This window comes from Peromyscus eremicus, chromosome 15, assembly GCF_949786415.1.
Source record: "Peromyscus eremicus chromosome 15, PerEre_H2_v1, whole genome shotgun sequence".
NCBI classification, from domain to species: Eukaryota; Metazoa; Chordata; class Mammalia; order Rodentia; family Cricetidae; genus Peromyscus; species Peromyscus eremicus.
In genome coordinates this window covers 8,802,783-8,812,882 of record NC_081431.1, presented here as the reverse complement: position 1 = coordinate 8,812,882, position 10,100 = coordinate 8,802,783, and the positions used below count along the sequence as shown (strand labels likewise).

Below are 10,100 nucleotides of genomic sequence, written 5' to 3'. Positions count from 1 at the left end.
TTTTTTTGAACTGTGATGTCCTTTGTGTACCTTTATTTGTGGTAATGTATATACACAGACAATTATCGGAGATATGAGTGGTTTCTTCCATAATGAAAGGGCACCACAGCAAGGCAAAGAGTAGAGATGCTGGAACTCCTCTGCCTACTAGGAGTGACCCTGGCACTTACTGTGCAGCCTGTTCAACAGACCAAGCAGTAATTTTCTTGGCTGGGATCAAGTTGTTTCAGTGAACCAGTGTTCTCCCTGCCCAGCTCTACTTCCCTCCAAGCTGTAAATCAGGTTGAGAGAATGTTTTCCTATAAATCCTCAGGACAGAGAACAGGAAAGACTTTCCCTCGCATTGTTTGCAGCATCCCTCTCAGGGAGAGAGCTGGGGAGATGGCTTTCCCAGAGTGATGTGAAGACGATTAGTACAGAGATGTTACTGTTCTCCTCCAGTCAACAGTCATTTTGAGGAAAGGGTGTGGGCTCTAAGTAAGGTGCGAGCCACACGCGTATTTCATGACTAGGTCGGTATTTTTAATTCCCAATGTGGCATCGGTAAATTGGATATACCCATTACTCTTAACATGAAATATTTTTTTGCTGAAGTCTGGTGGTTGATTTGATTTGTACATGGCTTAGAATTTTAAATAAACAAAATTAGAGCAACTATTTAATGTGAACATTGGAATTTCTTAGGTGAATTGTAAGTATATCCAGGTAATGGAACATGCTACCCCTGTGAATAATGCAGTCTTGGTAACTTGTTTATAGGCATGCAAAGATGTTCTCAATGTGCTTTTAAATAAATAAACCAGGCAGTATTAATAATATGTCCCAGTTTTTAGAAAAATATCTGAATGTCCAGGCACCCAAATATTAATAATTATTAATTTAAGGTGGTAAGAAATTTTGTTGTATATTTGCTTATTTTTCTAATTTATGAAATTAAAATATATAATCTATGAAAACATGTTGAACAAGGTTGCAATACACAAGTACAAATCATTGCTTATAAAATTAACAGACTCATTCAATAATAATTACTTTTTATCTACAACTTCTGATATGCTATTTGTCTAACACTGAGGGTTTTTTTTTTTATAATAAGTATTACTGTACCCATTTCATTGATGAGGGATCTGAATTCAGAGAATTCAAATGACTGACAGGAAGTCCATATAGCTGATAAAAAACAGAGCAAGACTTCAAGCATGAGTCTCATTCTACAATTACAAACTGCCTTTTCAAGATCAGAACCTCAGAAACCTGATATCTTTTCTACTGCTTGAGCTACCAGATTGACCATCTGTGGAGGCTGGGCCTTTCTCACTCCAAAGCCCAAACTTTTCCTATGACACTCTTCTGTTTTCACATTTGCTATTCTGTTGGAAAAGTCAAGGCATGGCCAAGCATACTGTCAACATGGGAGAGAAAAACGTGGGTGCGGGGGTAGTGGGTAATGTGATTGTCCAGGGACTGTTAAAGTATGAGAAATCTCAATCAATTTGGGCTGTAATAAAAATGGGGGGTGGTGGCTTGTTCCCTTCCTTCCTTCCTTCCTTCCTTCCTTCCTTCCTTCCTTCCTTCCTTCTTTTCTTCCTTCCTTCCTTCTTTCCTGCATTCCCCCTTTGGTGTCTTTTTCTTTTTCTTTTTCTTTTTTCCCCTTTATTTAGAGCTGCTGGTAGCAAAAGACCATGGGAGAATACAGCAGGGGACGACTAGTGCTCAGAAGGTCAACCTCTCAGAATCAAGGGTTCTGTTGGAGGAAACCGTCACGCAAAGCTTTATGAAATTACTGTCTTTTGAATGAATTGGCTGTTTCTTGTTGTAAACTTCTTGTGCAATAACAGCTATGAAAACCCTTTTATTGAAAATAGATTTTTTTTCTTACATAATATGTCCTGATTACAGTTTCCCCTCCCTCTCCTCTTCCCAGCTCCTCCCTGTCTTACCTCCCACTCTGATCCACCCTCTTTCTGTCTCTCATTAGAAAACAAACAGGCTTCTATGGGATAATAACAAAATAAAATATAACAAAAATAAAACAAAAAAATATCACATCAGAATTAGACGAAAAAAAAAAATCAAGAAAAGTAGCCCAGGAGAAGGCTCAAGAAATGGAGACCCACTGGTTTGTACACTCATGAATCTCATAAAAACACTAAACTGGTAGTTATAATATATGTGCAAAGGATCTGTAGGGTAAAAAGAGAGAATAAAAATATATTAATAAAATAAAAAATAACAAGGTAATTAAATAAATGAGAGCCCTGACATGATATTATGAGACAAGGAACCTCCAAAGATCCCATTGAGTTCATTTCTGTTGTCCATCTATTGCTGGGCATGCAGGTACCATTAAGAGTAGTTTGTTTCTCCAGTAAGACTCCCTTGAAGGAAACCAAATTTTCATTTACAAGTGGCTATGTATTGGAGATTGTTCCTGGGTTAGGGATGGGGGAATGTGTCCATTTCTACTCTCAGCTCTAGGATCCCAACTGTTGCCGACCCATGCAGGCCGTGTGCATGCTGCTTCAGTCTTTATGAGTTTATATGTGCATCCATCATCTTGCTTTAGAGCGCTTTGTTTTCTTGGTGTCCTCCATCGCCTGTGGCTCTTACACTCTTTCCTCTTCTTCTTCCATGGGGTTCCTGAGTCCTGAGGGGAGGGATGTGATGGACCCATCCCTTTTAGGGCAGAGTGTTTTAGGGTCTCTCATTCTCTGTGCATTATCTGGCTGTGGGTCTCTGTATTTGTTTCCATAAGCTGCAGGAGGAAGCTGTCTTAGGGCTTCTGTTGCTGTGAAGAGATACCATGACCATGACAACTCTTATAAAGGGGAAAAACATTTAATTGGGGTTGGCTGATGGTCTCAGAGGTTTAGTCCATTGTCATCATGGCTGGAAGCATGGTGGCAGACATAGTGCTGGAGAAGGAGCTGCGAGTTCTACATCTTGATCTGCAGGCAGAAGAAGGAGTCTGTATGCTGGACGTAGCTTGAGCATAGGAGACCTCAAAGCCTACCCCCACAGTGGCACACGTCCTCCAACAAGGGCACATCTCCTAATAGTGCCACTCCCTATCAAACACACAAGTCTATGGGGCCATACCTATTCCCACTACCACAGAAGTGTCTCTCATGGTGGCTGGGCAATAATTTATGGCAATGATTCATGGGTATAATAAAATGTCATTAGGATTCATTTTATTGCTACTTTTTTGCTGTGTTTTATTTTTTTAGAACAGTAGTATTTTACCCTATGTGCCTGGGCTATCTGATTGCAGTTTCTTGGTCATCCAAAGGGTGTCAGGTATGGCTTCTGTCTACTGGAATTTGAACATCTGGGAGCAAGGTGCCAGCCTGATCAGGATTGTAGATCACTACCTTTTCTTAGCATTCTTAGCAGAGAGGAGAAGGAGAAAAGGAGAAGATGGTGAAGGAAGTGGGGAGAGGGTGAAGAAGAAGGGGAAGGAGAAGAGGAGGGGGAGAGGGAGAGGCTAAGAGGAAGGGAAGGAGCAGGGAGAGAGCTCCTCTAGTTCTTATAAGGCCTCTAATCTCAGTGGCAAGGTCTTCCTTCATTTTCACATTCTAATGGCCTCCCAAACTCTGCATCTTCTGATACCAACTCATTGGAGATTAGAGTTCCAATAAATACATTTTGAGAGGACACATATGTATAGTCCATAACACAATCTAACAAAGGTTTCAGGAGAAAAGTAATAAAAATGATTAAGGAGTTGAGACAATTATTATGGAAGAAGAATGTGAATTTTTTTCCTCTGATAAGAAGCATGAAGACATGACTAAGATGGATACATCCTTAATGCATCCCCATTGTTCATGTGGAAAATGGGGGTTGAAGCCATTAACATCACATGGCTTCTATAAGGATTAAATGAAGAATCCTTGCAGAATTCTTAGCCCATGCCTTATATTGAGTAAGGGCTCAACCGACAGTGATAACGATCATGGCCGATAATTTAGTCGTTGGGGTCTATGTTGGTGGCTGGCTACTTGAGTGGCAAGGTCATAAGTTGGATAAGTACAACAATTTCTGTCTTTATGATTTTACAGCTGTGAAACTGATAAACTATATAATTTATTATGAGGGAAATATAACAGATTTACCTGTGCTGAAAGCTTCATCAAAATAGAGCTGTGTCTATAAAGGGAAGGGAGATAATGGTACACGTGGTTGTCCAGGAAAAACAGAATGAGTGTAATAATAATTCTTGCTTTTATTCATTGAAGTTCTGCTGTGTCCAGTCATTGCCCAAGCAACTGTGTGTGTAACACCTTGTTTTCACTTCTTAAAAGTCTTTTGGAATACTCTGTCATTTGTAGTGTACTGAGGCTTGGAGAGTTCTATTATTAACACAGAGACAGTATAGGAAAAGACCCAGAATTCTAGTTTTCTACTGATTGAGTTAGTTATTGACATGATGATCTACTTAAGATAAGAGTTCTACAATAATGATCAGTATTAACTTCTCATATGTTTATGGAAACTACAAGGCAATGAATGAGGCCCTACTTTGTCACTTTGTCAATGGAAACTTCCAATGTATATTTTCAACTGAAAAGTTATATAGCATTTTACTTTGATTGTTATTGTTATTATTATTATTTGTGTCTGCATGGTATGTGTGTGGGGGGGGGGGTACATGCAATAGTGCATGTGTGTGGAGGTCAGAGGACAGCTCATGGAACCAGTTCTCTCCTCCCACCTTTACCTGGGTTCCAGGGACTGAACTCAGGTCTCCAGACTTTTACAGCAAGTGCCTTTACCCACTAAGCCATCTCCTTGGCCTCTGCATTTTACCTTTTGGTGTTTGTATTCATTACTTTTCTCGTTACTGTGATAAAATACCAGACACAGAAGTTTAAAGAAAGAAGAGTTTGTTTCAGCTCATGGTTTTAGAGTATGGACCACCATGACACAGAAGACATGATAGCATGTGTGTGAGGTCACATCTGGTCACATCTGTCTGCAGGAAACAGAGAAAAATGAGTTAGTACTCTCTTGACTTCCTCCTTTTTTTTTTTCTTTTTCTTTCGGCCCAGGATCCCATCCTATCAGATGGTTCTGCCTACACTCCTTTTTGCTCCTCTACAGTGGAATCCTCTTCATCCCAATTTTATGATTTGGGAGAGTGAATTGGTTCTTTTGAGTCTGTGTACATTCTATAGTTCTCCAGCAGGTGGCACAAAACCGTATTATCTTGGTCAGACCCTTGGAATAGATGCAAATCCAAGGATAGAGGACAAAGGATATTTTCTACATCTTTTTTCTTTCACAGGACCCTTCTATGTGCTTTGCCCAAAGAAAGCCCTGCTGTGTTTCCAGGACAACATACATGTGTTATTAGACCAAATACTACAGGAAAATAACATGCTAGAGGAAGATACCCCCAAAGGAAGACTGAGGTGGTACCTGCAGTCATTTTCCTTGGTGTTATCTCAAATGTCTTCAGACCTGAGCAAAGTCCTCTGAGACAGGAGGTCTGAAATCCCTTCCCAGCTGTGGCTACATCAGAGACATCGATGCTCGTCTCTTCTCCACCATGGAAACCTCCACTGTACATTAGGAACACACAGCACCACTTCGTCTTTAGAAGTAAGAGTAAATGGCTATTAGAAATTACAGCTCAAAGCCTACACTTAACATGGAAAAGTCATCATTCCAAAGTCCTCAGAGAATCACAGGACAGAACTACCGGGAAGGCTCCTCAGACACCACCGTGGCCCTCTTCATTTTACAAGTGAAGAAAGTGGATCCCGAGTAGGTTATCAAACTTAATCAAGGCAATGTAAATTTTTTCCTTTTGTTGATCCAGATCATTTAAAATAATTTTTTAATAATTCAGGAGATGGAGAGATGGTGAAGCAGTTAAGAGTGCTTACTGCTCTTGTAGAGGATGGAAATTTAGTTCCCAACACCCAAGTTAAACAGTTTACAGCTGCCCTTAACTCAGACTCCAGGGGATCCAACACCGTTTTCTGGTTTCTGTAGGTACCCATACATGTGTACACACACACACACACACACACACACACACAGAGTAAATAAATAAAATAAATCTAAAAAAAGAGTTCAGAGTCTATTACAAATCTATAATTGTTTGAATAATTCTCTTTACTGATTCTGGCGGATAGATTAAAATGGGAACCTTTTAAATCATTACAGGAAATATCAAAAAAAAGAAAGAGATCTCAGCATTGAAATAGCTTCTGATTTAACTGGGAATTTCAGAATTCTAAATAGCAAGAAGAAAATCAAACACTATATGTGCATATGTAAGTGCTGCTGTGTACTAGAGTTTATTGAGTGTCTCCAGGTTTACCATAGATTTGCAGTGACATAGGACGCACCAGTCCTTTGTAAGAGATCACAATCCGAAGGTGCTGAAAAGAATTTTCAAGTTGCCCTCTCTAACATGAATAACATGATGAACAGCAAGTTTTTATGGGCTTTTCAGCAGCTGTTTGACTGTGTGCTTGTTATCCGGGAGAGCTTTCCTTTGAATCCTGGCTCTGTGTAGCACAGCTTCCTTCTCTTGATCCCAGTGGGCTCATCTCTGGTATACAGTGGTCATGTCACATGATCTTCCAGAACCCACTCATTTTACCTTTTATGATTCTTCATGAAGGAACAATCAAAAGCAAATGATGAAACACATTGAATGTTCTAGAAGATTTATGGTTAGGTCTGCACAAAGCCTTGGTGCACCTCAAAAATCTAAGAAAAAGTGTGTGTGTGTGTGTGTGTGTGTGTGTGTGTGTGTGTGTGTGTGTGTACACATGAGGGTCTGTGTGCGTGGAGGACAGAGGTTGATGTCAGGTGTCTTCCATAATCAACCTCCACCTTATTTTTTGAAATAGGATTTCTTACTGGACTGAAGCTAGCCAATTTGTCTTGGCTTACTGGCCAGTGAGCCACAGGAATTCTCTTTCCTCTGTCTCCACAGAGCTGGGAGGACGGCACATCCACACTGCACCTGGCTTTTTTTTTTTAATTGGTATGGGTGATAGGCATCTAAACTTGGGTGGGTCCCCGTGCTTGTGAGGTAAGCACTTTACAGACTGAACCATCTCTTTAGCCCCTTGAGATTTTTGTTTGTTTGTTTTGTTTTAAGTTATAGAGTACCACTGAGTTTTACGTTAACTTATATTATAGCATGGCGGCAGCTTGGCACAGAGAATTCTACGTGACATATCAGACTAGAAAACTAAATTAGTTGTCAATTTTTAAAATTATTATTATAGCACACACACATCAATGTAGGTGAAGGTCTGTCACTGGTTGGGAATTGGTTCTCTTCCTCCACCGCGGGATCTAGGAACCAAAATCTCTATTTACGAGCACTTACCTCTGAGCCACTCACTAGGCACAGATCAAAATTAGATTTTAAAGCTGCTCACACTGACTTCGTGTTTTAGACTGCAGTCTTCCGAAGAGACTGCCACCATCTTCATTAGATCGGTTGCACCTGCGTGCGAGACTCCCTCAGGATCGTGCCTATTGGCTGTCTTCATTCCCTCATAGGTGAGGGGGTGGGGAAAGACAATAGACCCTCACCTGAGATTCTAACGGCTCCACCCAGTCATTTAGTACGCGGCTTTAACTGCCTGGGGCCTCCGGGAAGAGTGTCCGAGCTAGGTGTGGAGAACTGGAAGGAAACAGTGTCTTTCCTCTGATCTTCGGGGGAGCTTTACTGATCTGTCTCTGGCATAACAGTCTTTGCAATGCAGCATTGTGTAGCTATAATGTTTTGTGTGAGCCCTGTGGTCCAGGCACGGTACTAAATGTTCTGCTTCCTACTTCCTTTAACACTCTCAGCAACATTACAAGCCAAGCACTGTTGTCATCCTCAATATCAAGATAGAAAATATGAATATCAAAGGATTAAATGATTTGCCTCAGATTTATCCTGTAAATAGTAAAGCTGAGAGCTTTTTTTAGTTTTGTAAAATATTTTATCAATTCTTTGAGACTTTCATACAAAATATTTTGATCGTATTAATCCCCAACTCCTCCCCTAACTTCTCTCAGATTCACCCCATCTTCCTACTCACACAACTATATGCAAGCCCGTTTGAAAATAACTCATTGATTCCAATTTGGAATGTCCGTTTGGACTCACTGGCTTAGGGCTATCCACTGGAGTATGATTGACCTCCAGGGAGCCACACCCTTAAAGTAAACTCAATATCTCTCTATTAGAAGCCATCAGCGGTCCATAGCTCTTCAGTTAGGGGTAAGGGCTCATGAAGCCCCGCCCACTCTGTGGAAGAACGCCTATTGGCTCGATCTTGTGTCGATCTTGTGCATGCACTTGCAGCTGCTGTGGGGTTGTTAGTGCTACAGCCCTGTCCTGTCCCAGACACCGTTTTATTCCAGTTCTCAACACCTGGCTCTGACATTCTTTCCTGCTCATCTTTCGCATTCGTGCGTCAGCTGTACGGAGTGGGGGTGCGATGTAGATGGCCTGTTCCTGGCTGAACACTCTACGGGCACCTGTCCTCTGCACTTACTTGTCAAGCAGAGATTTTAAACTGGTATTTACTCTTCAGCAGTAGTTTCACCCCATGATGTTGTCTTTTTTTTTTTTCTTTCTAGAAAACAGATTCTTTACAAGGTGCTTTGAATAAAATTACTTTATGCAGTTGGAGAGGAGTGTGCAGTCACGGATGATGGGGATGGGGGATGGGAGGGGAGGACTGCTAGACGTTTAATGATGTCAGATAATAGTCACTTTTCTTGTTGCTATCATAAATGACCTGACGAAAACAACCCAAGGAAGCAGTTACTTACAGTTCTTACAGTTCAAGGGGATCCTTCCGTCACTCCAGGAAGACGTGGTAGGAGTTGGGAAGACACAGAGGCAGGAGCAAGAGGCAGCTGGTCTCTTGCCTCCACAGTCAGGAAGCACAGAGTTGGTGAAGGCCTGTGCCCAGCTCACTTTCTCCTTTTTATTCAGCCCAGTGCCCAAGCCCTTGGAATGGTGGGGCCCACCTTAGTAACCTACTCTCTGAGGGATTCGTTTCCAAGGTGATTCTAAAATCCATCAAGTAGACCAGGTGAATTATCACAGTACTTGATTTGAGTCTTACCGGGAGTTTTGACAGGTGTGCATCCTATCAGTCAGCAGCAGCACTGAGGCAGAGATGTGGCTGTAAGGCTGGGCGCACATCATGCCTACAAACACTTTGCAGGCATTATTTGGCTGTGATCTAAACAGAAGCCATTTCATTGTTTAAATGCCTGATCCATAACCTTGCAGGAAACACTGCTGGGAATGCTGCTTTGGAGTCTGTGAAATACCAGCAGATCTATAAGCTACATCTAAATCCATGGTGCCTGATCATTTATAGGCTCAAAACCCCCCCCCCAAAAAAAATGTTGTTAAAAATAATGAGAGAACCCACACTCTCAGAAAATGTAACAGACCATTTATGATTCTCATCCTTGGTTTGGTCATTTAAGATACACTATAGAGCATCAGTTTTATGCCTTAAAGGGAATTTCTTTGAAGGCATTCCAATTGCATGGCTGCTCCGTATATGTTTTGGCTTATAAGAAAAAAATGTATCTTTCACACAGGCCTATTCTTTTGTATGCAAATTCCTTGCTGGGGGCTTTCCGGAGTCTTCTGTGCAGTTCTTAGGGTCCAATTCGTTACCCCTGTTCATTATTCAATTTGTTGGGCTTTGAGCACCTGAATAATTGAAAGCTATGCTAGTGTTATAAATTATATTGTCCACATTCATAATCTCCATTTTAGTGTTTATAGCTTTGCTATAAAAATTCACTGTCTTGGAACCGTACATACAAGGTCTTATACTGAAAACAAATTAATTTGTAAATACCTTTTTTTATACTCTCAACTCTTTCATCAAATTCTACACTTTTTCAGATATGGCTTTTATGGCTTTTGGTGCCCAGCAAAACTAGTGAGCAGGTGTCTGTCTCACAGACTGACTTATTCACTTTTTTATGACAAATATTTATTGGCTGACAGTGGAAGGTAGTAGTTAGGTCAGTGGATTCCTTTTGAGAAGAATGGGAGAGAACTAAAACTTTAAGAGTTATAATCCTCATTTTCTGAT

At 40.9% G+C, this 10,100-nt stretch overlaps 1 long non-coding RNA gene across 1 annotated transcript; it reads right to left on the bottom strand.

The window, feature by feature from the left end:
• Window positions 1–6,288: 6,288 nt before the first annotated feature.
• LOC131925370 (uncharacterized) lies at window positions 6,289–8,406 on the bottom strand. Its single transcript, XR_009383230.1, has 2 exons — window positions 7,361–8,406; window positions 6,289–6,630 (listed from the first exon to the last, which is right to left on the bottom strand). It is a non-coding gene; the product is annotated as an uncharacterized LOC131925370 (long non-coding RNA).
• Between the last annotated feature and the right edge of the window lie 1,694 nt (window positions 8,407–10,100).